The following is a 22,500-nucleotide window of genomic DNA, read 5'->3' on the forward strand; positions in this document are numbered from 1 at the left end:
GAGAGAGAGCCCAGCACAACTTCCCTGGTTAGCACCAGACCTAACGATTGTGCAAAGCTGCATGGAATTTGTCAGGCTACAGCACAACATGAATGGAGAAAGAAAGGAAGGCAACAAGTACAGTCAGGGAAAAGAGAGAACACTGGGGAAAAAAGTACTGCAGAAAGTAAGAGAGACCAGAAAAGATAATCAAGGTTGAGAAAGACATTGAGAGAGAGACAGAAAGAGAGGGAGAAAGAGAGCGGGGTAATATTAATCATAAGATTGTAGATAGGCGTATAGTAGGAAATAAGGATAGCAGCTCAAAAAAAGAAAGGTGAGAGAAGGACAGAGAGAGGGATGAAGGGAAGAGAAAGAGAAAAAGGACAGCGTGTCATTTCTGAGATGAGACATCTGCTGTTTGTAATTCATCCCACAGCCCTGGAGTCAGGGTATAAATGGCTGCCCCCGTCAGTATGTACACCACACCGCAGCAAGCCTCCCTCTTCTGTGGCTTTGGGAATTACACGGTGACGTGCAAAAAACAAATACCTTTTCAAAATGTTTACTCTGGGGGAGCCATTTGGCACATTTAAGGGAAACAATCATTTTGCATTCATTTCTGGCTTAGCTTCAATTACTGTAAGATTGAAGAGAGAACTGAGCCTGATCTACTAAAATACCGTAAGGCAGGTGCAATGAGCATTTCATCAGACATAGGTCTACATACTGGTAGTGTTCAGGCCTTGATTACACATAGCATGTGGATATTTTTCACCATTTACATATTTTGGTCTTGTTTACACAGCGTATAAAAAGAACCCTGTGTATGTGTGTGCAAAAGGCTCATGCAGATGGGTTCAAAAAATATCCATATACGCTCTTAGTGTGTAACATTTTTAGATGTTCATTATCAAAAGTTTTTAGTGTCCATTTCACTAATGTGTCCATTTTCATGAATATTTATCAACTTCCATGTCCTATGTCCAACTTCCATGTCGAATATCCTAACGAGGGACATACACAAGTTCCGAATCTCTTATTTTTCTTTCCTATTACGTAATAACGTCACAACAGGTATGAGAAGTGACAAGTCTGCACACTTAAAATACTTTTGTTGCATTTTACCTTTATTTCTTTTTTTTTTTTTTTTTCTTTTTTGGGGGGGCTTTTTATAGGCCTACCTTTATTTCTGACTGTACAGTAGAGGAGAAACAGGAAATGAGCGGGGAGAAAGAGATGGGGAAGGATTGGCAAATGACCCCGGATCGCCAACGTAGTAACTCAGTGCCCTACAGTTAGGCCAAGGCATTTTATTATTTCATGGCTGTATTACGTTTCGACTTCAACAGTCTTCATCAGGTTAGGCCATCTGATGAAGACTGTTGAAGTCGAAACGTCATCCAGCCATGAAATAATAAAAGGCAACAAAAAGGATTTTAAGTGTGCAGACTTCTCCCTAGGGCCTGACCGATATGTTTTTTTCAGGGCCGATACCGATACCGGTATTTATGGAAATGGGAGGCCGATAACCGATATGTGCAACCAATATATAGAAATAATGTTCATAATAAAATGTTATGAAATAGAAATTATTTTTATTATATATACACATATATTTAGTTGTAATAATGAACTCTCACGGACTCAAAGTGGGGAGAGCAGAATAGAAGATGCATTCAGAACGAAACGGCTGCAAAATTGGTTGTGAAAGTTATGCAAACTTATCGGTGGAAATGCATTGAAAGTATGGCCGATACCGATATCCCAAAAATGCTAAATATCGGTGGGGCCGATATATCGGTCGGGCCGTACTTCTCACTACAGTCAGCCTTTGTCCTGTTCCTTTTCCTGGGATGTGCACAATCCTCTCCTTCAAATGAGTATCGTGTTGCCACTTCTCTACCCTGCCCCCGAGAAGAAGGGAAGGGAAACCTTTGTACATTCTTAAAACACGGCTTTTCATTTTTCATAATATGTGTCTATCTTATACTGATGATGTTTTCAGTCTTTTTAAAAAATGAGAGAACAGCACCGTCAACGGAGGACATCCGCCTTGATGGTGCTGTTTCACCATCCTCCACCCTCCACCCGAGAGGTCTGGCCACGAGTGTGATATTAACCTCTGACCCCTACAGCATTTCCTGTGTTGAAGAAATTAGATGCTTTATGGGTGACGTGGAATTTGAGAGTGGATTGAAGGGTGTGTGCGCGCGTGTGTATGTGTGTATCCGCACGGGTGTGTGTGCGTGTGTGTGTGTGTGTGTGTGTTCCTCCTTCCTCTCCCATCCATCTCCATCTCCTCTTCCTACTCCACCAGCAACCAGCAGGCCAGAGAGGGGACTTAAAAGCCAGGCAGGCAGGCAGGCAGGCAGGCAGGCAGGCAGGCAGGCAGGGAGAGGCATTAGCATCCTTGGCCCCTTGGGAACACTCACTCTGATGTAAAGCCCAGCTGAGCCCACGCCATATTGGGGAGTGGGATGGATGCGTTTGCATACCGCACACATACAGTAGGACACAGTCCACACTCCTCCTCCTCCACCCTCACCCCCACATTTGTGCATGAACACACACACACATTCACGCGCACGCACACAGACACAGACACACACACACTGCCTGTCTGTCTGCTTGTCTGACTGTTTCTGTCCTTGTTTCTGTTGCTGCCTTTCTGTCTGCCAAGTTTCTTCCCCCACCCCCCTCTCCCTCTCTCTACACACACACGCACGCACGCACGCACACACGCGCACACACGCACATGCACACACACATGGTTACAGCAGGCCAGTCCAAATTATCCTCCAATCACTGCTGCAGCAATACGATAACCATTAGAACCAGTGTTGGTGCAGTAGCTCTGGAACTGTAATTCAGCCCAGTACAGCAGCATCCACAACCCTTTTGCATGCCAATGATGCATGCCCCTCTCTTCTGCTCTGGTGTACACTGTCCTAGTAGGTACAGTAGAGCTGTGCGTGTGTGTGTGTGTGTGTGTGTGTGTGTGTGTGTGTGTGTGTGCGTGTGCGTGTGCGTGTGTATGTGTGTCCGGGGGGAATGAGTGACTGAGTGAAAGAGAATGTGTATCCTAGTAGGTGTGTGTCCTAGTACAGTAGCTGTGTGTGTGTGTGTGTGTGTGTCCATGGGGAGTGAGTGACTGAGTGAAAGAGGAAGTATTTCCTAGTAGGTGTGTGTCCTAGTAGGTACAAGTAGCTGTGTGTATGTATGTGATTGTGTGTGTGTGCAAGTGTACGTACGTACCTTTTTGCCCAGTGCAGTAGATAGATAGCTTTTATTTTCCACCTCGCCTTTTCGCCTCCCCTCTCTACTTGATTCTGTTCATCTAAGGTGATGCTATACTTCCAATGCAACACCTGTGACAGCAGCCAAGGTCTCTCTCTCTCTCTCTCTCTCTCTCTCTCTCTCTCTCTCTCTTTCTCTCTCTTTTTCTCTCTCTCTCCTTCCTCCTCCTTCCCCTGATCAGCCTTGAGGGTCTCTGGAGCCACTAATTCCCCCGTGTCCCTGATAAAGAGTGGTCGAACGGTTGCTGGAGTGGCGAGACAAGAGACCTGCTTTCGATCGCCTCCTGCTTGCACTCATTTCCCTAATCTGCCTCCCAATTCAATTTATTTTGGTGCTGTCGGACAAAATGGGTGATTAACGCAGAATATCCTTTTCCGTCACCACCAACCCCCGCCGCTAGTCAATTAACCGTTTGGCTGGGTCCTGGATGTCTCTCGGTGGATGCTGTTAGACGGAGGATTTATTTATTTATTTGTTTGTTTTGCTCGTTTAACGGCCAAGTGTTGAGTCCTGTCTGTGCTGCATGACCTGTGCTGAGGCAAGGAAATTGTTTCCAGCGGAAAATTAATGTAGTGTGAAGCCTATGAGGTAAGAGAAAAAGAACAATGAAGAATGCCTTTGAATGCATTTCCCCCCAATCGAATCGAATCGACTTTTCCACAGAGGAATGGTTCAATAACAGACTGAATCATTGCAGCCTGAGCCTAGTGTTCTTGTTGTTGGTCCAGTCTCTCTCTCTCTCTCTCTCTCTCTCTCTCTCTCTCTCTCTCTCTCTCTCTCTCTCTCTCTCTCTCTCTGCAAGGGAGAGGATAGGGCCAATTTCAAAGTCAAGGTGAATTGAGTTTTAATACATCTTTACAGTCTCTCTCCCTCTCTCATTCTCTATTATCCTCCCTCTACGCTCTCCTCCTCTTCATCTTCATCCTCTTTTATTTTCATCTCTCTCTCTCTCTCTCTCTCTCTCTCTCTCTCTCTCTCTCTCTCTCTCTCTCTCTCTCTCTCTCTCTCTCTCTCCCTCTCAGTCCCCCACCCTCGACCCCTATTTAAACCTGACCATTATACAGAATATAGGTAGGCGTTCAATACTATAGGAGGAGGTGGGAAATGTGTTTCTGGAACCTCCTCAGGTCCCCTTTGTGTGGAGTGGGCCTGGGAGTGGGTGGTGCTGGGAGGAGGTGAGAATAGATAGCCATGGTCATGACCTTCGTATTAGCCTCCTCCATCACCTCCCCTTCTTATCTTGCACATTGGTCACACCGAGCACAAAACACCATCTGCTGAATGGGAAGGAAGATCAAAAGTCTTTCTCTTACGTTCGTTCCATTCTCCAATCGGTGTGACTTTTCCCATCAAGAGCGAGTAGAAGGTGAAAATCAGAGGGAAAAGAGAACATATGATGAAAACAAGGTGACAGCTTGACTCAATGCAGGCTTTTGTGGCCGATATCACTGTCACATGAAGGGGATTACCTTACTTCAAGCAGATGTTTTATCCAGAGAGACTGACAAAAGAGGATATAAGCAGCTACATACAACGTGTGATGAAGCGCAAAATACACAGGCCTAACAAGGACAATGCAGAATGTTTTCAGATGACTATGGTATGGTTACGCTAGGGACACATAGACGCAAATTTGGCCAAGCGAAGCGAACTTCGCCATTCATTCCTATGAGGGAGGCGAAGGCAAGCGAACAGGAGCGAAGCGAAGCGAAATTATTCAACCAAGTTTAATATTTATGCACATGAGGAGCAAATTTTGCCTGCGGCGGCCAATGAAATCAGCAACTTAACTGTTTGATACCATTTGATTCACCATGGCGACCTGATGACGGTTGAGCTGTCAGAATGGAACACTGAATTTCGCCTCGTTCGTCTCGCCTGATATGTGTCCCTAGCGTTAGCCACCCGTTCCTTGAAACACGGAATCGTCCCGTATTTAGAAACAAAAGTACAGTTCTGTATTGAGCTGAAAGAGGACGCAATTTGGTTAAAAGGCAGAAAATTGCATCTAAGAAATACCCCATTTTGCGGGACATTTAGGCCTACATCAAAACTGTAAAAGCTTGACATATCCTCATCTTACATTGAAACCCATACAAGATCTAGAATTGGTCTCACAGTCTGAAAGGCACACAGGTGGCTGGTATCTCAAGCACTCATCAGTGTTCTTTAAGTGTTTTGGGTGCTCTTGGATATCGGTGATGAGTTCAGTCAAGAGAGAAAAGTTCATCCAGGCACTCCAAGCACAGTGTCCAAACAGGAAGTTACATTAAAAGCCTTTAATGATACTTGGCTATGAAAAACATCATGTTTCGACCTCACACACTGGTCTTTATTAGGGCTTTGTCTCACAGTCTCTTCAAAATGGTGACTAAGGCCAAGACACTCTGAGCATGAGTGGGAAAAAGAATGATGAAAATAAGGCAACCACTTCACTGAGAGAGTGACACCTGTGGAGAAGTCACCACTTACACGTGAAGACTTTAAGCCCACTCACATATTTTTTTTTTTCCTTTCCTCCGTGAGAAGCTTTCAAAGAGACTTTTTAAGCCTCCAGTCAGGAAAATTGTCTGGTCAGCACACATCAAATCACAGAAATGTTATAACTGTGAAAAAGTGTAGTGCTGGGGAAAGGGCATTATTGGGAAAGCCTGAGACTCTAGAGTGAGAGGTGCCCATAGAGGTTTTTTTTATATGTGTGTGTGTGTATGTACAAGGCCTTCAGTGCATCAAACAAGTCTCACAGGGAGTGCATTTTGTTGTGCAATGTTGGCATTGCTGTGTGCATTTCCACTTTCCACATGAAAGACCCTTTGTTTTCTCCACATGAAGCTTTCTCCTTTCTTCAAAGCTCAATGTTTTGATCCACTGCAGTGTTAAAAATTCCAAGAAATGTTTACTTTTACTTAAAAGAATGATTAATGTTGCCTATTTTGAGAGATGGTGCCTTGAGGTAAGAGTGGACGCATTGAGCTGAAACAGCAGGAGGTTGACTCTGTAACTTGAGAAAAAATATTAAAAAGAGGAGATCAAACAGCAAATGTTAAAGGAAAGTGAGTTTGGAATCCCTGCTGTGTGGACGGATGGGCTTTTCTAGTACAGAGAATTTGGAAGAGGAGGTGAGAGAATATCTGAGGGACATGGAGAAATGTGTGATATATAAGATGATAGTTTCTCGAGTTGTGGGTATAGGTTAGGAACATTTGAAATGAAGAGGAAATCTGGAAAAGTGAGATGTGTCATGTACATACGTATCAGTCGGTCGCAGGCTCTGCTTGATGAACTGTCTGAGGTTCTGATTGGAGTCATCATTTTATTCCCTTCTCTTTATCCTTCATTCCCTTTCTTATCTTGACCATATTTCAGGTGCATATTGTACTACGCAGTGTAGAATACAGCATCACAAAATATTGAAATATGCCCCAGTATTGCAATGTATTATGATAGAATAATTTCAGGACAGATATATTTTGATTAGGTATCCTATTGTGAACTCTGCCAATTCCCAGTACTACCCCTACAGAAGCTTCAAGCTGAAGTGCCAACAGCGTTGAGGCCAAATACGTCCAATACTTCCTCTTTTTTGTACTTAGTTTCTCTTTCATGAACAAAGTGTTATTATTTTCATCCTCACCCATAAACAGTAGACATGGATAATGTTATATTTATAGTATCAGAGAGCGCCAGGCAGGCAGCATTCAGCCGTAAACGCAGACTAGAGTGTGGAAGCGGGGAGCCAGAAGGCATGTGGAGAACCCCTATGATCTCCACCGCCTGTGCCTGAGCAGTGATGAATGCCTTATCTGCTGTGGTTTGATAGTCATGCTTTGCATTAACATTTTAATGTACGTATATCGTGGCTTAAAAGGCGCTTTTATTTTTTCACGCTTCTAAATTATTTAAAATGTCTTTTCCGCTTCCTTTTCCTCTTCCTACCTCTATATCCGATTGTGGTGTCACAACAGTAAATGGAAACTTCATATTTGATTACTGTAAGCCAAATAATGGTTGAATGGTTACAATCTGGATACAATTTAAACAAAGACAAGTTCAAACTTGGTTTACGTCAGTCATTTTGTAGATATGGGATGAAAGCAAAAAAAGCCCAGATATTTGGTTGTCAGATAAAAAAGACCCTTCATATGAAATATTATATGATATTTTTAGTCTAAGCAGAAAGTGACAAATCAGGTTTGCTTTAACACAACTTTTGCAAGGGCAGGCCGCCCCGACCACACACACACACACACACACACACACACACACACACACACACACACACACACACACACACACACACACACACACATGGGGAGAGAGAGAGAGAGAGAGAGAGAGAGAGAGGGAACCCCAGGGAAGGAGAGAGAAGGGAAGAGTGAAGGACACCTCCCGTAGTCCCGTAGAGGTGGAGAGAGGAAGACAAGAGGGGACAGGCTGCTGAAGGGAAGGCGGGTTTAGACGTTTTCGGATGGTTGATGTTCAAAGGCCCATGGAGAAACACAATAAGGACAACACAAACAAGCACCGAATTACGCCTGCGTCAAATATGATATGGTCGGGGTTAATAATGTTTTTGAATGAAGCGTTGCACTGGAAGGCTGCAACCATTACCTCATTAATTTTTGAGACTTTTTTTTCCCCATCTTCCCTTTTTTTCCCTTCTTGAGAAAATTGTACCCTACAGGCAGGGGAGGCGGGCCCGCCGATGTTGTCTCATTTTCCCTGAGTCAGAGCCAAGAGAGCTCGTTTGACTTCCCCGCTTTAATTCCATTTGCGCAGTCATGCCCGAAGTAGATAAGACTAGTCATAATTGCGATTCTCCCCAGATATGTGCGAAATTGAAAAAAAAAGAGTGGCACAAAGAATGAAACGCGACTAGGAGATGAATGAGGGGGATTATTTTACAAAAAAAGGAAGAAAAAAACCTCAAATTGGTCTGCCCCAAAACGTTGTCTTCGCCCTCCGGAGGCTAATGTGTGGAAATCAAAGGAACAAATTGTCACAAATGGCATTTGTGATATGGGATTTTGTGCAGCAGTCTCTATCACTGGAGGCCTGATGGAATCGAACGGCTCTGTGGTAATTTGATCTCTGGGTGTGGTGGCGAAAAAACACAGTCTGTTTCCCTTCGAGCGGTCGCGTTCACCCTTCTTTACCCTGCTTTTCGCAGATCTACAGTACAGTTTCCAATGTGCTCTCTTGTCTCATTAGCCGGTCTTTGTTCTGGTGAGGGGGAGACCTAATATAATGATCAGTATGGATTGGGCGAATGCTGAGCATAGTTGACAGACTCTCAATAAGACTGCTTCGCTCTGGTTTTATTCATATTTTCTCAGCCAATGACATTGTTCAGAGCTCAACAATGGAGGATGGCGATTACGTTTTTTTGAAGCACAATAGTCATTGGATTTCCAAATATGGAAGTCAATGGGGGGTTTCAAGATCTGATTTGAAAATAGGCCTAGTGCTTTTGGGCTTTATAAGGGTTACTTCCTTCTCACTTTTTTTGTCTCCTTCCGTTTTGGATGGCTGATTGATGCGGTAATTTATGTACACAAGCCTCAAGCTACATCCCACACCTAGCCCCATCCCCCAAACGGGACCCTCAATGGTGTAAAAGATAATGGAAGCTGTTGCCAGGCAACAGTTGCGTCGGCCCTTCTGTAAGATTCTCAGGCTTCTCCCAGCCCAGTAAACTAGACAAATTAAGCCTGTTAACCTTGCTTCTTCAAGGTGTGGGGATTTCATTTACACGCGCTGCACACTTAAATGCATCTCAGGCAATTGGTTTACAAATGGACTGATTGCACGGCATGTCTTTTGAAGTGTGAAGGCCAATACATACCACTGCTAAGAGTCTTGGCCTTAACTCGGGTGATCCACTAAACCAGGCAACACTAATCCTTTGCCGTAGCTTTGTGCACATCATCCTCATATAAAGTAAATCTCTCACCATTCACTTCGCAGACTGATTCTGATTGCATCGTGTACCTTACAATCTAACTCCCGAGCCAGGTAGTAATTAAAATCTAATCATCAGTTTAACCCCTGAGGAGGCTTGTTCTATTCAAAGGTTTGTTGCAACAAGAATGGCAATGACCAAGTTGCGGTATGTTACATTTAACGTTGTAATAGTGATGTCTTTCCATTCGTATGAATCGACAGTATGCTGGTCGCCAGGCTACAGAGCATACGTAGGACCAATCCATGGCAGGAGTTTGTAGAAACTAGTGTTCATGGAGTGCCCATCTCTGTGCATTAAAAATAACATCAATAAAGGTATAACATTCAGGTCGTACTCTATCTCTCAACAGTTGAGTATGTCAAGCATTTTTTATTTGCAGCAGTAGTTTACATTTCTGTCATAGTCACTTCATTCTTTTTTATGTCTTTGTCTTTCTTTTATGGGCGGTTTCTGGCCTATTTTCTGTCAAGGTAATGTCCCAGATTTCTCTTCAGGCTCAGGATTTAGGAAAGTCGCAGGTAGTACAAAAGCAAACACAAGCAAGCGCTGCTGGAGAACTCCCCTCCTTATCGCTCAGCAGCAGCAGCAGCAGCAGCACACCTTTTCCCTTTATTTATTTTATGTTATTTATTTAATGTATGCGTTTTGTTTGGGCATATTTGGTTGTTTGTGTTTATTTTTAAGATGATGCATTGGTTTTGCATTTTGTAGGAGTTGCCACTGAATCAGTAGCCTATGCGTTATTAGGTTGCCGTTAGCAGCAACTCCCATTAGTTCTGTGTTTGACATTGTTTGTGTGCATATGTGTTCCGATACATGCATGACTGCACACTGCACATATTTGTGTGTGTGTGTGTGTGTGTGTGTGTGTGTGTGTGTGTGTGTGTGTGTGTGTGTGTGTGTGTGTGTGTGTGTGTGTGTGTGTGTGTGTGCACCCATGCCTCTCCTTGTGCGTGTCTTTGCATTTAGAGCATTGTTTAATTAACCGTCTCTGCATGAAATTTCCGTCTGTAGGCACAGGCAGTAGAACACACACACAGTCACACACACGTACACGTACACGTACGTACACACACACACACACACACACACACACACACACACACACACACACACACACACACACACACACACACACACACACACACACACACACACACAAACATACACTCGTGCACATGCATGCATGCACGCACGCACACACACACACACACCTTGGTGCAAAGTAGACTGTTAAACATGCTACACGGGAGGCAGGTGGCTACCACCATTCTGCTGACCACGGCTGATGGCATTCACAGGCCCCCAGTTAGTGCTGCCATTTGTCGGCACGGCAGGGTCTCCACCCAGCAGCACTGTAGCCAACAACACGCCTGCAGTGACGGGCAACCCGGCAACTCAGACGCCACAATCCGGTGCCACATTTTCCAAAAGACCTGGTTTTACTACACTAAATATTGCCATAGATATGAACTATAGATGCCACGTTCAGCCATTTGCCATGGCCTAACCCTGGGTATCCTGATATTTCTCATAGATGTCATGTCACCGAAACCTACAGGAAATTACGCGCATTGCCTTGTCATCAATTGATGGCAGCAATATACAGTATTTTGAATAACAGTATACCTGGTAAACATGGCAGCCAATGGCTCCAGTACAAGGGAGTGGTCAACACTGCATCTGGTGTTCATACAGTATCTATGAATTAGGGCATTTGGAGAGGTGAAACCAGGTCATTTGGAATATGTGGCACTAGATTCAAGCATCTGAATTCAGGTTGCCCATCACTGCAGGCATGTTGGTGTTTTCCTGGACCCTCACTGTCCCTTATGCTCATAGCAGAAGAGAGGTCAAAGGTAGCAGTCTGTGCTGTTGGCAAAAGGTGGCCTTTCCACACTGTGCTGAGAGATACAACACGCTGGTTGGTTACAATGGTGGTTTGCCCTAGAAAACAGCAATCGGATTGGCTGGTTGCAGAAGAGCAACACACATGATTGGCCGAAATGGTGGTTTGCATCTACAATGTGATTGGTTGGAATGTTGGAGGGGATCATCAACGCTACAGACTGTTGTGGTTGGAATGTGATGATGGAGGTCTGTCTTAGCTGTTTTAGTTGTGCTATTTGGTTGTGCTGTGTTGCTTTCATGATATGGGTAAAATCCAGAAATGGAAACCCAGACTCTTGGTCAGTTTGACCATTCAAACCCGAGCTACATGTATGTAGGCAGAACTGGCTGAGAAGAAAGACTGCACTCAAAGATCCGAGCACCCACTCACTAGCCTTCAGTTTTCTGCTTTTTTGGGTCTGCTCACACATGTTGGGTCTGTTCACACATGCTCACTGTTCTGTCAAGCATGAGTCAAGCAAGTTTTTGTGTGGGTTACAACTCATGTAAGGTGCTCCAAGTGTAAGTTCTAAATCTTCTTTTAGAGGTTTCACAGCCAGGGCATGTTAAGGCATTGGCCCATAACCTCATCAAAACCCCTTTAAATCAATAGACATCTCAGATCTGTGGACACTGTGACCTCCGACAGATTAGAACATTAAGAGGATGGAAACATTGAATAAATGGAAGATCCCAAGGCAATTTTTGCTAAGGGGATCTTGCTAAGGTGGGAGGTGTTTGTTGCCAAGGTAGCTGCCGTAGCCCCTTAATGCGCGCCGTACCTCCTGAGGCACGCTGTAATAGACATTGAAATGTAACTACCATAGCACTACAATACTATGACACAACACAGGCCCTTTAGTAATGCACCACGACTTGGTCATTACCATACTGGTAACAATGAATTATAAAGCCGCGCCTCAAGGGGTTAACTACTGTATAAAGTGTGACAGCCTGCTGCTCCCCCTATCCCCTTACCCCACAGGTGAGGGCAGGCATTGAAGGCCTACATTTGTCTACATTTGTACTAGTACCAGTTTACACCCTTGAAACTTCCCCCGCGGAGACTCGATGTTTGTCCAACGCTGAACGCGATTACGGCTCTGGCCCCTCTCAGCCTACTGCTAATCATGTTTAGCATTTCCCTCTGGTCCTCTCTCTCGCTCTCGCTCTCGCTCTCTCGCTCTCTCTCTCTCTCTCTCTCTCTCTCTCTCTCTCTCTCTCTTTCTTATATCCTCAATCATTCACTCTCCTTTTTCTATTTCCACTGTCTGTCCCCCTCTCTCTCGCTCTCCATTTTTTGAATCCCCCACTATCCCCAAACAAGCACAAAACACCAGCAGGCATTAATTTATGCACTGCAACATCAGACTTCAAATTATGCACTGTCAAAGACGATAAGAGGAACAGCAGAAAAGAGAGGAGAGGAGAAGAAAGGAGAGGGGAGGGGAAGAGAGCAGAGGAGAGCTGATGAGAGGAGAAGAAAAGGAGAGGAGATGGGAGAGGAGAGGAGCGCAGAGGAGAGGAGAGGAGAGGAGTGCAGAGGATAGAAGAGGAGAGGAGAGGAGAGGAAAGGAGTAGAGAGGGGAGGAGAGGAGAAGAAAGGAGAGGAGAGGGGAGGAGAGCAGAGGAGAGCTGATGAGAGTAGAAGAAAAGGAGAGGAGATGGGAGAGGAGAGGAGCGCAGAGGAGAGGAGAGGAGAGGAGAGGAGGATGGGAGGTGGGATAAATACTGCCTTCTCCCAGTTCTTTCATATTAGGCATGCTAAGCTGGGCATCCCGCCGTCTGTTTTCAATCACACATTCAAATCCAATTAGTGCCATTGCAGCTAGTGCACATGCACTATTCCTAATGATCTTCTCAATCATACGCACTACACACACAGACACACACACAGACACACACACACACAGACACACAGACAGACACACACACACACACACACACACACACACACACACACACACACACACACACACACACACACACACACACACACACACACACACACAGATGAACATACGTGTATATATACTGTACGTGTACCATCTTAAGACGGTGAAATGTAAATGCACACACATACAGTGCACACAAACTCAAACACCCTTGTACACACACATAAGCACACAAATGCTCTTGCAGTACCATCGTTGCAGAAAAAGGCCCCAAGGCCTTCAACAGGGACTTGAGGAGCTCCATAATTCATGAGAGTCCTCTGGTGTGATGGTGATACAGTCAGTGCCTCTTGGTCTGTATTGTAGCTGATAGCTTACAACACACGGCTGCGACAGTCCGCTCCTAGCTTATGGAGGATAGAAGGAAGAGGAGGGGGAGAGGGAGGAGTAGGAAAGGGAGGCTTTAAGTGAAGAGGCTATGATGGGATGAATAGCTCAACGCTTCCAACTTACGGCTGCTACGTTCTTAAGGAGGAGGAGGAAGCTAGAGATGGGGTTGATGTGATAAGTTCAAATGTGTATTACCGTTGGCCCACACATCATTGATGTATAGCGTAACAAGACATGAACATGAGATTTGGTGTGTCACAGGAATTTGCACAAAAAAGTTAAGTTCATTTTCTCTCATGGTCTACTCTGCAGCTGATAGTTTCCACCTTTAGACTGCAACACTCTGTTCCAAGTTTATGGAGGATAGGAGGCTGAGGAGGAGGAGGAGGAGGAGATGAGGGAGAAGATGGTGGAGGAGGAAGAGGAGGAAGAGGAGAAGGAGAAAGAGAGGGAGGAGCAGGAGGAGTGGGGGTGCTTTAAGGGAGTGGGGAGGCTACACAGTTAAAAAAAATGTCAGTGTAAATTCAACTCTTGTAGAGTCGATTTAACATCTTCCAGATTTGAAGACAGGGAGGACAGTGATATAGTCATTCCCTCTTGTTCTGTACTATGGAGGATATAGAGGGTGAATGGAGGAGGAGGAGGAGGAAGATGAAGAGGAGAAGGGTGCTTCAAGCCTGTAGGGAGATCAGTGATGAGGTGGATGTGAATCTCTCTGACTGCGCTGTAGCTCAGTGTTTCTCAACCGGGGTGCCGCACGCCTCCCTCAGGCAGTGGTGTAGTCTACGTAGAACGCGGGTATAAGGAGTATACCTACTTCTAAATTTCAGGGATTTCAGTATACCCACTTAAAATTGATTGATCCACTGTTTTGAATAGCACAAATATATACAGTATACCCACTTCAAAAAATGCTCAAATATACAGTATACCCACCTCTAAAAAGTAGACTACACCGCTGCCCTCAGGGGTGCCGTGGAAACGTGGCTGACGGTATGTGAAATTGACCTGAATGAATACATAAATTGTCATATTATACATATTTGTCCAACTTAATAAATGAATGCTTAGTCAGTGGAATCTTTCATCTACCACTTACGCACAATTAACTAAATTTAGGATACCTTAGTATGACCTACACATAGCCTGTCCGAGATAAAGCTGCAACTTCGAACGTCTACGAATGTGTTACTTTTCTAAGCTTGTGTGGTATCGGATGCGGCTTGTTGGTTTGGGGTGCCTTCAGAGTTTTCATGTATTGAAAGGGTGCCTCGCCTAAAATAAGGTTGAGAAACACTGCTGTAACTGATAGCTTTCAATCTTGCAACAGTCCCGCATCTCCCACCTTGTGGAGGATAGGAGAAGAGGAGGAGGAGGAGGCTTAAAGAAAGTAGGGAGGTCAATGTGATGGGGAGAGTCATGCCCTCTTGGTCTGAACTTTGCAGGATATAGGAGGAGAGTGGTGGTGGTGGAGGATGAGGAGGAGGAGGAGGAGGAAGAGAGGAGTGCCTCAGGACAGTATAGGAAGAGAGGAGGAGAGGAGGGAGGTCAGTGATGGGGTGAATATGACAGTCAATTTCTCATGGCCTGTATATTAGGGCTGTGACATTCAGCTCCCAGTGTCCCAGGAGAGGACGTGAAGAGGATGAGCGGGGCATTTAGAGGTAGAGGGAGGTTGGCGTTGGGGGTTGAGGAAGGGGGTACAGTTGCTGATAGCATCCGTCTTACTACTGCAACATTCAGCATTCCACTGAATGGAGGAAAGGGTGCAGAGAACACAGAGGAGAGAAGTGGAGAGGACAGGAGAGGAGAGGAGAGGAGAGGAGAGGAGAAGAGAGGAGAGGAGAGGAGAGAAGTGGAGAGGACAGGAGAGGAGAGGAGAGAGGATTGTAGAAGAGAGGAAAAGAGAGGAGAGTAGAGGAGAGGAGAGGGGGCGTTTAGAGAGGGTTGGGGTAGGGAATTGGAGGTAGCTGATATCCTCTTAATATTGCAGTATTATTCAGCTTTCCTCTGACCGAAGGGCAGGATGAAGGGAAGGCAGTGGAGAGAAGAGGAGAGGAGTGGAGATGAGATGAGAGCTGGAGTAGGGAGGAGAGGAGAGGAGAGAGGAGTGGAGATGAGTGAGGAGAGGAGAGGAGAGAGGGTGATTAGAGAGGTCGGAGTAGGAGATAGCTTGCTGTGACCTTCAGAGTCCACTGAGAGGAGGACAGAGCAAAGAGGGGAGAAGAAGAGAGAGGGGAATTGGGACTGAGACTGGACTGGACTGGGTGCTGGTGTGTGTGTGTGTGTGTGGGGGGGGGTGGTTGAGGGGAGAAGAAGAGGTGTGTGTGTGTGTGTGTGTGTGTGTGTGTGTGTGTGTGTGTGTGTGTGTGTGTGTGTGTGTGTGTGTGTGTGTGTGTGTGTGTGTGTGTGTGTGTGTGAGAGATGGGCATGGGATGGGTTAGAGGGGAGGAAGTGTGTGTGTGTGTGTGTGTGTGTGTGTGTGTGTGCGTGTGTGTGTGTGTGTGTGTGTGTGTGTGTGTGTGTGTGTGTGTGTGTCGGGCATGGGGTGGGACGAGGGGAGGGGGAGAAGTATGTGTGTGTGTGTGTGTGTGCGTGTGATTGATTCTACGATTCCCCTACGCTTTTGGCAAAAGCAAAATGTCAATTATCAGTATTTTTTTCAACTAAATGACCTAGATGTTTAAATGGTGTATATATTTAAGTTTCCAAACAAGCAAATTGCCAAGCTTAATCTTAAATAATTTGATAAATACTCTAATGAAAGCGAACATTTGCTTGATTATTTTGTCAACAGTGTTATGGACAAATACTATGTCATTTCAAACATATATAAAAGTACTACAGAGTTGAAACAACATACGTTTGAAAGTGCTTATGTCCCTTAGCAATAATGTTGTCATTAATCTGTGCAACTGATATAGAAAATGTGATTGTTGAGCTTCATAAGTAGGATTTTATGATTCACTGTGATACAGACTGACACATTTTTCATTATAAATCCCTGTAACGTCTGACTTGAATTTAGTCACCCTCCTTACACAAGACTTCCTTCTCCAGAGATAATCCCTAGTGTCTGTTCATAGGATTTTTCCAACACATAAGGGATCAATAGCTGAAAAACACTTTCAAAACAGTCAACCGTGTTACTCAACTGTGTTACGGTCAACAGTGCAGGGGAATAAGTCGGCACTTTTTTAGGGGAAAAAAACAGAGCAGACGAACCCATCTCCCTAGAAAACAAATTATTTTGTTTGTTTGTCTGTCAATATGGAGATAAATTGGCAAAACATACTCCTCCTCCAGTGTCATCAGTGTTGCCAGATTGGGCTGGTTCCCGCCCAATTGGGCTGCTTAGGATGGCCGTGTGCGGGTAAAAATGGCATTCATCAGAAAAACCCGCCCACTTTTTGCCATAGAAATCAATAGAATTGGGTGGGATTTTGTGCTTCTAGGCGGGTTTTGAAAATGTTTTGGGCTGGAAATCATCACCCTCATCTGGCAACCCTGACTGTCATAATTGGCTAATTGTAACACCATTGACGGTAACACGGTTGACATTTCAGCCATTTTTATGGTGTTTTGCTAACTGAGGACCTCAGAAGTTCCACCACAACACCTTAATCAATTCATGTATCTGTATGCTTTATCTGTGTTTTTCTACATGTGATTTGTAATTCAGATTCTTATGAATATGTTGATAACACAGTTGACAGGCAATTTTCCCGCTATGAGAACATGAAAAAGAATGGATTAAATTACGGAAGGATGGAGCTCAAAACTTACCAAAAAGTCTTCCCATATCCTGCCAAAGAGGTTATGACATCACGTGATGTTATTCGTATGGCCTAAGACCAAACCATTACTGATTTATGGAGGGGGTTTCAGACCGTGACACGGTTAACACAGTTTTCGTGGACACGCACAAAATGGCAAATTTCATGCATAATGGAAAGGACAGTGGTCTTTCTGACAATTTTGTCATATTGTGATGATTACTGTGAATCAACATTTGCAATCGTCTTGGGCAAAACAAGTTTCTTTACATGCTAATATGAAGACTGAATCTGACATTTGGAAAACAGGACGGCATGAAAACGCTCAAAACCAGTATTAAATATTCATTCTTGCTGAAGGAAATAATGCCATGTCTACACTTTCTGTATTATATGAAAGATAAATGTTTTCTAATGTCCAAAACATCATTGGATGCAGTTAATAGTTAGTGGAATTGGCAAATAAAATCCACGGACTTAAAAGCGTAGGGGAATCGTAGAATCACTCGTGTGTGTGCGTGTGTGTATGTGTCGGGTTAGAAGGGAGGAGGATTTCAGAGGAGTCAGCGCTTTTCTCTGCTTTATGGCCCGCAGCGAGAGCAAATGCCCCTCACATACTGGACGGCAGTTAAGCCTCATAGAGTAGAATGGACGACCGGCTGGACGGACGGTCACCAATGCCAAGCAAGGACTTCGGCTTCCTTTTTTTCTGTCTGGCAGCAATTTGCATTGCCAGCAGAAGCTTAATGTGAGAAGTGATTATTAGTCGTGTCTCGTTTTTGGCCTTGTTTTATTTAGGGAGGAGGATTGAGGAGGTTAGACTACTCGAGGGGGGGTGAAGGGGAGGCCAGTGTCTCATTTTCATGTGTTTAATCTCAGGACACTGCAACTATTTTAAGTTTGTTGGACTTGGAATGATAATGACTTAAGTTTTATTGTCTTTCTGAATGTGTTTTGGCAATGCTACAGTATTGTTCTGACATTGTAGTAAAGTTATGCAAGCAATTGGCAAAGGATCTCACCGGTGGAATGATGTGCGCTAGTTGGCTACAGAAGGGCATTGAGACCAAAGAGAGTAGATTAGACTAGTAGACTCCCCACCAAATGCAAAGAAGTGTGCTCAAGTTTAGTCTGCTAATTCTCCTTATTCTTTTCTTTCTGTGGCATTTTGTTGACGGCTTGCATAAGATGTGCGCTGCCCCCATCTACAGTGCCAAGGGAACTCTGTTTATTCTCAATCTAAAGTCTCTAAAGGTCTCTTAGCCGCAGGTCTCCTAAATAGGTGTACACATGATATCACATGGATCTGGGAAATGCACGGGCTTGAATCATCTTGCTCTAATCTGCTCTCTTTGGTTAGACTACAGTGTGAAGACTGACCATAGATTTTAGGGCAGACGAGCATTTGACAAGGTTGCAGTGTAACAGTTACGGTTGGAGGTTAACGCAGCGTCTTGTTTTCCTACTTACTCAAGGGAAGAGCATTGGAGAGGCTACTAAGGGTTGAAGGTCAGGGCAGTGTCCAATTGTCCTTCCTCCATTAGGGGGGAGGCTTGAGGAGGTTATGGGTCACAATGGATTGATGGTGAGGGCTAGCGCCTCAGACAGTGTTTTCAAAGTCAGTAAGCTCACTCATTAGCGTTTAGGAGCAGATGGGATGACAAGTTGAGACACTACAGTGTGTGTGTGTGTGTGTGTGTGTGTGTGTGTGTGTGTGTGTGTGTGTGTGTGTGTGTGTGTGTGTGTGAGAGAGAGAGAGAGAGAGAGAGAGAGAGAGAGAGAGAGAGAGAGAGAGAGAGAGAGAGAGAGAATGTGTGTGTGTGTGTGTGTGTGTGTGTGTGTGTGTGTGCGTGTGTGTAAATTGGTGTTGGTGGCGATGAATAATTCACGCTGCAAGCCAATGAGAAAGAACGAACGAAAGAAAGAGAGAGTGAATGAAAGAAAGGATGGAAGAGAAGAGAAAGAAGAGGAGAAGGAAAGAAAGAGGGTGAAGGGTGGCACAAGGGAAGGAGAAGAAAAGAGAGTGGCCTCCATCCCTGCTGATGGAGACGGAAACAGCTGGTGTGCCCGACGGGGGAAGGGAGCGGACGGGGATGGACAGATGGCTGGTCAGGCGCCGCGTGGGGCGTCGGAACAGGAACTCGAGGTGGCGGAATGTTGGAAGGCAGCGCGCTGCCATCGTCCCTGTCCCTTGTCCCTCTACCTCAATAAAGAGTTGCTTCAAATCTCGTTGCACTGAATAGACCCCTTGCACCTCCCTTGACAACCGTCGTCAGGACGAACTCAGAGGTCAATCGCGCTCCGAACGCAGCCCGTTGGAATAGCCAGATTACTGCAGATCAGTGGTCGGCAATTTCGTTTGTATACGGACCAATTCCCGCCCTCAGAATTAAAATAATCAGAATCTAGAAAAAAAACAGTATCTGAACTTGACAGTAGGCCTACCGATATTCCTCTGTAGACGTCCGTTGTGCTTCAAACTTTCTGGCCAAAGGACCACTGAACTGAATTGACGCGCTCGAGCTGTAGGCACTGCAAATCCATGTCACTTGCTTTGTAAGACCCGTGTATACATTTCAATGCTGTCTTATATTTTGGTGAAATGTCAAGATAATGTTACAAATATTAATATCCTAGTCATAAAAATAAGGATGGCTATTAGAAATAGCCCCTGCAGACTGAAGCTTTTGCAGTGGTGGTGCCAACTGAAAAAAGAGATCATGCTGGGGAAAATATAGCCTATCCACGCGTAAAATAAACAATGCGCAACGTTTAGGACGCCTTAATATTTGAATCTATACAAGGTCAGATTAAGAGTAGTCTACAGTGTGGAGTCAATGGCCAGTCTGTTGTGCTACAAGTGTCAGATTTTAGATGGGCTTTTGGTGTGAATACCCCCCTTGGTACAAAAGGATCTCGGTAATCTCGGTTAAAACCATGGAGGTCCTGTTTTCGATCGTTTGCGTTTCTTCCAACACACCACCGTGTTTTAGCCTAGGCCTACATGCTTTCTGTGAGACATTTGCCAAGTTGGAATGGCGCAGCGAAAAGTTGCCTACAAAAAACAGCAGGCGCTGACAGCGTCTATCGGTCCCATTTTCACTGAAGACACAAAGGCTGTGCGCGCCCCCTGATAAATTTGATGGCTTTGTGATCAAACCATCTCACTCGCTGCACAACTTTGATTAATCTTACATTTAGTGGGTGGAATTTAATGAATTTGACCCGCATTGATGACCACCTTGTTGCTGTTGGAACAGGGGGCACCCCCTTTCCCCTGTCTTATTGAACATCCCCGCTGGCCGTTATAATTGCTATTGCGCATGCATAGCCATTTTGCCATTACGATATTATCATTGCTTCTTTGGTTAGCAGCCCAATTGATAATTTCACCATTCACGTTTTATTCATCAGATGTTCATGGACACTCCTTGAGTGGACAATGATGATTTGTTTGATGGGTAAATGTAGATGACGTCCGCGCCTTTGTCTTACTTTATAGTTTTCGCTCGGTGCATAATTCCAAACCAAAAATGCAATGTGAAGATAAAGGAGTCGTACAGGAGCTTGATGCTGTTTAGTGAAACTGTATTAAAAGCTGAAAATAAAGAGAAGCCAAAACAGAAAGTGGGATGCAAAGGTTTCGGGTCTAGCCCGTCAGTGTTCCCATGTTTGACGGATAGGCTGAACAGTCGGAGAACAACTCCCCGTGACCTGCGCTGACATGCATTGCGTGTTGTTTTTAGTAAAATAAAGTGTCCTGGTAAGGATTTTTGTTTGCATAAAATTGAATGTTTTGTGTGCTGATGCTCACACAAATAGGCTATATGCCTATGACTCCCGTGCGTTTTCCAACAGCAAATCACCATGCATTATACGGTCGCTTTGGGCAATACTAATGCTGTCTATTCTTTTAGCCTACCATTGGCTCCTAGCTCCACGCTGACTATTCTACTCTGACTACACCCTGTCTAAATAATCGTAAGGCATAGGCCTAAACGTTGCACATTGTTTATTTTACGCGTATGCTATATCTTTTTTCCCCCTGCCAGCATCCGCATTATCTCATTCCCCAGTTGGCACCACCACTGCAAAATAGGCTAGTGGTCCGTGAGTGGATTAGACTTTAAACATTATCCACATTTATAGTAGGCCTAGCCTACCGTAGCCTATTTGAGACATTCTCGTGACATTTCACAAAAAAAGACAGACGCGTGTAGGCTACATTTCACGCCTCACCTAACAAAGCAAGCGACATGAATGTACAGTGCCTGTAGCTCGAGCGCGTAATTTCATTTGGTGAGAAAGTTTGAAACGCACCGTTATAACGGAAGCTTACAGAAGAATACCGGTCTATATTTGTAACATTATCTTGACATTTCACCAAAAAATAAGACGGCATTGAAATGTATAGGCTACACGGGTCTAACAAAGCAAGCGACATGGATTTGCAGTGCCTACAGCTCGAGCGCGTCAATTCAGTTCAGTGGTCCTTTGGCCAGAAAGTTTGAAGCACAACGGAAGTCTACAGAGGAATATCGGTACTGTCAAGTTCAGATACTGTTTTTTTTCTAGAATCTGATTATTTTAATTCTGAGGGCGGGAATTGGTCCGTATACAAACGAAATTGCCGACCACTGATCTGCAGTAATCTGGCTATTCCAACGGGCTGCGCACTGCGTTCGGAGCGCGATTGTCCTCTGAGTTCGTCCTGACGACGGTTGTCAAGGGAGGTGCAAGGGGTCTATACACTATCATTTTAATAACAACATTCTATTCTATTCGATTCTATATGATTCTATTTGATTCTATTCGATTGTTTTTCGATTCTATTCGATTCGATCTGATTCTATTCTATTCTAAGTACAAGAGAGTCCTTGTGCACAAGCCCTCAGCAATGCAGGTGCAGGTGTGAGGCAGGAGAAGGTGAATCAATGAACTAAATTCAAGAGACACCGCACACTGCTTACTTTTCGCTAGAGCGAACCTGATGACGCATTGGGCGAAACGCGTTGTTCGCTCCGAGAAATAAAGTAGTAAATAAAGAAATGTAAGCAGTGTGCGGTGTCTCTTGAATTTTGTTCATCTATTCTATTCTATTCTATTCGATTAGATCTGATTCGATTCTATTCTCCATGCCCCTGTCCCTTCTCCATCCCTCCCCCCTCTGGCATTGGCAGCCAGGCGCTGGTTCTGTGCTAAGCCGCAACAGTCTTCTTCTCTGCTGGCACACTGGTGGAATTCAGGAGAGAGGGGGCTCCATAACAGCCCTGGTAAATTATTTAGAGGCGCTTCTTCAATGCAA

At 44.7% G+C, this 22,500-nt stretch overlaps 1 protein-coding gene across 1 annotated transcript in view; it reads left to right on the forward strand.

The window, feature by feature from the left end:
- The window catches only part of si:dkey-71h2.2 (low density lipoprotein receptor adapter protein 1), a 99,113-nt gene that overhangs the window by 21,444 nt on the left and 55,169 nt on the right, over positions 1-22,500 (forward strand). The gene's annotated exons all lie outside the window — the stretch shown is intronic.

The sequence above is a fragment of the Engraulis encrasicolus genome, chromosome 18, assembly GCF_034702125.1.
Source record: "Engraulis encrasicolus isolate BLACKSEA-1 chromosome 18, IST_EnEncr_1.0, whole genome shotgun sequence".
Lineage (NCBI taxonomy): Eukaryota > Metazoa > Chordata > Actinopteri > Clupeiformes > Engraulidae > Engraulis > Engraulis encrasicolus.